Source organism: Vigna radiata, chromosome 1 (genome assembly GCF_000741045.1).
Source record: "Vigna radiata var. radiata cultivar VC1973A chromosome 1, Vradiata_ver6, whole genome shotgun sequence".
Classification (NCBI taxonomy): Eukaryota; Viridiplantae; Streptophyta; class Magnoliopsida; order Fabales; family Fabaceae; genus Vigna; species Vigna radiata.
In genome coordinates this window covers 20,907,821-20,912,298 of record NC_028351.1, presented here as the reverse complement: position 1 = coordinate 20,912,298, position 4,478 = coordinate 20,907,821, and positions in this window count along the sequence as shown.

Genomic DNA, 4,478 nt, shown 5'->3' with positions numbered 1-4,478 from the left:
ATGTCTAGAGAGAGAAAGCAAAGAGTAGAAATGGGAAATCTGATTCTGATTTTCAGAAGACCCCTTCCTAAGGATATGGGTCCTTTGCTGATGGGTTGGCTGTCCCAACTTAAGGCCCAATAGTCCTTTTTATTTAGGGTTTTACAAATTCTTGTAATTTAAAAAAAAATAAAGTAAAAAGTAAAAAAAATAATAATATCAAATAAATGTAAAGATATTATATTTGTCAAAATATTATTTTTTAATAAGAAAAGTAAAAAAGAAACTAAGTGCTAAAACATGTCAAATGCTAAATGGAACAATAGATGATAGATGATACGAAGTTAGAGAAAATTCATTCCTCTATTTGCATAAAAGAAGATTAGAAATTATATTTTCTTTTTGGGCTATTTTTTGTATGTATTTATAGTATATCATAAGAAAGATTATGAATTTTTCACATTTAAATATAATAAAAGACATTATTGCAACTATATTATATTACAAATTATATATAATATTCAATGGAACCCATTTAAAATAAAAATAGATCAAATAACAAAATGTGTAAGTTATATAAAGCGAAATTATTAGTTATCACTGAAATTTTAAACTTTTAATTTTAATAATTTTATCATAAAAAATTTAAAATCTTTTAGCTATTGTCAATCTTCACCATTTAACATGAGAAGTGTGAGATAATTTTTAGTCTAAAGTAAAATATATATTATATTTTAAATTATATACTTTATCATTGAACTTCTACATTTTTATGAATTTTATTATTAAAATTATTAATTTCGATAATTCATATATATATATATATATATATATATATATATATATATATATATTTGTATATATATATATATATATATATATATATATATATACATATACATACATATACATATAATACATATACATATAATACATATACATATACATATATATATATATATATATAAAAGTTAAGTAAGACTTTTTTTAACATCTTCAGAAAAAAAGAAGAAAAATATTTACAAAGATTGTAATTTAATCTCTATAATACTTGCAATTTTTTTTAAATATATTTACATTCAAATAATAAAAGAATTTTTCAAAACAAAAAAAAAATAATAATATGAACCACTAACACATTTTTTTGATATTCTTATTTTTGTAAGAATATCCACCTAATGATACAATACTTATAATAGTTAAAAAAAATATAACATAATTAAAATCAAATTATGTACAACAATAAATAATTAGTTAATTTTTTTATCAACAACATTAATCTAATCACTTCATCAATTTAATCCTAGTAAGATATATAAACGAATTCTAGAAGACTATAGTGACTACAAGCACTAGAGATGAACATGTATTTGATTTATATGAATATATCTAGCTATAGGGTAACATATCACTATTATTCTCATCAACAATCTAGATCTCGATATACTAACTTTGGAAAATTCTCACAAAATTCAAAATTTGATACATATCTCTAACTTATATAATTAGCAAAACCTCATATTGGCTTATATGATTTGAGTCAATTCGCATAAATTGTTGGCATATGATCTTAACATTAAATTGTCCACCTATATAATTTTAATAAAAGTTATTTTAATTCTTCGTGATTCATTATTAAATATCATAAAAAATATCAACGCAATTCATCTAATTTCAAATAAAATCAAGAACAAAGTAAATATTTCATAAACGTGGTGATCGTTTGAGTGAGGTATTATTGCTTCAACACCATCTTTTCAAAGGAAAATAAATTGTTTTAATCATTCAAAAGTTCAATTGGCGTTTGAGCATCTACATTACATTGCTTGAGTATGACTACAATATATTTGAGCATGCTCAGAGGGTTGCAGTGTGGTCATTTGAGTGACTAATAGAGGTGTCAATGTTTCTTGACCCATGAGCCATCTTCATCCCACTCATAATAATCTCCTTTCAAAGTAAAATAAAAAAACTCAAAAGTCTTTTCTTAAATTAGGTTATAATTAGGGTCAAAGTGGATTTAACTTCACTATAAAAATTTTAATTAACTTATAAATACTTTTCATAATAGTATGAGTTTTAAAAATATTTTTGATTGTAAAATGACCTCTAATATTTTACATTAATTATAAAGTGCTTTTTACTAAATTTTTACCATTTACAATTTTATAGGAAAGTTAGAAACCAACACAATTTGTCTACCTTCGCTAAACCAACCTAACTTGGGTTTGATCAAACCTTGACATTATTCAATATGAGTTTGAACTCAGTCAGCACTAACTTAACTTGAATTAAAATGTCATGATTTGAACTTTTCTCTACATTAGACCAATGTGCGTCCAACACCAACCTGACTCAACATCAACCTGCTCGGTCCGATGTAAGCCCAACTCAACTTAACCAAAGGTCGATTTGGCTTTGTTCAACCAAAAGTACTTTTGAATCAACTTGGTTGAGGTAGGTTGAATCAACTTGGTCTTTTATAGGTCCAACTAGACTCAACCCATTATCAACCTAAGTGATTAAATATGACATAGATTGGTTTTACTTGACCTAACATGGATACAAATCTACTTAACCCGATTAAGTCTCACTTGACTTAGTCTAAGATGGTCCAACTTGACTCAATACAAGGTAGGCTTGGCATGACTCAACTAAAGGTGGGTCTAAAAACTTGGCATGATGTGGACCTGACTTTACTTGGCTCAAAGTGGACTTGATTCGAATCAATATGAGGTGGGCTCGACCCGATTTGGTCAGACTTGGTTAGGGGTGCAACTAACATGACTCGACTAGGGTAGGCTCGACATGACTCACCAAAGATGGACCTAACTCAAATTAGCATGAATTAGACTTGACTCAACCTAGCTTAAGTTGGGCTTGACCTGTCTTAGCTGAAATTGGGCTTGGTCTATCTCAATTGAAGTTGGGCTTATGAAGGATTCAGTTGAATTGAAGATGAGTTGTCCCTTTTCTTATAATGTGTTGGTTTTTCTAGATTGAGAATGCTAAAAAAAAAAAAAGAGAAAGAGAAAGGAAGAAGAACATAAACCAGTATAATATTTACCAATAAAATTTATCAATGAATTTTTTCTTCGATAATTATGGACATATATAAAATTGTGTCAGTAAATATTACTAATGAATTTCAATTCATCAAAAATTTATTAAAAAAAGTTTTTAACATTTTCAAAAGATAATCCTTATTTTTTTTCTTTGTAGTGTATGGTAATTTAAATTATACCAACAAATAAATAAAAACATGCAAAATTAATCATTGAATTGAAATTATGAATGATCTAAAATATAATAAAAAAAAATTTAAAATCACGAATAAAAATATAAAAGTATATATAATTAGCTTTTTTTTATCTTCTTTTTCACTAAATTTTTTTTTCTCATTTTCAGTTTCTCCATTGGTGGTGTGATTAAAAGACAACACCATTTGACTTAAGGTACAAGTTTGTGATATTGCGAAAAAAGAGTTTCAAAAGAATGTCATGCAATAACTATTGTTTAAAACAACTACGCAATAGAAGAAAATATATAATGAATTGAAGATTTAACATCAAAATCAAGCTCAAATCTTAAACAGAGGAGTCAAAAGCCCAATAGCATGACTGACTTATTTTTAAATTATTTTTTGAGTTTTGATTCTTGGATGAGAGTGACATTTCTATTTATTAATTAACTGTTAAACAAAAGAATGAATAAAAAAACAAATTTGTTTATCAAAAGAATTAAATCCGAATTAATAATAAAATATGATGATTTGAATCAAAGACATAGACTGATCAATTGTTTATTAAATTATTAGTAACAGATATCATACATATTCACCTTTTGTTGAAAATTGAAATATTAAAGTTCATTGTTCGGGTCAAAGATAATAAATAACAAAAGAACTAACTAGAAATGCCTACAAAGAGTAATAAAATATTTTAGTATACTTTTTTAATACATTTTTTTAACTACTTTTTATTAATTAAAATTTTTCTTTTTCTTTGTAATTTTTGTTTTTATTGAACTCCATTGCACATATATCACCTGAATAATATTTTATTCTAAGAATTTTATCATCAATTTTATGGTATCCATTTGACCATACGTTGCTTTGATTATTTTATTATTACACAGTCATCACTATATAAATATTTAACAAGTACTGTGAATTTTTTTGAACATTGAAAACTTTAACGATAAAATCACCAGATAAAATTTGCAAAATAGTAATAGTTAAGTGATAAAATATGCTGTCAAATGTTTATTTAATAACTTTGTTTTAGGATTTGGTAATTTTGAATTAATTTAACAGTTGGTTCTAATTAATTGCGTCTATTAGATAAGTTGGTTCTAAGAAGTGATAGCAACACACTCCATTATATTATATAATCAGTGTAAGATTATTTTGAACAACAATTTAAATGTATTGTTTTTTTAAAATAATGTTATTGAAATAATATTTCAATAAATGTAACACTTTGGAGAAGACCGATGCA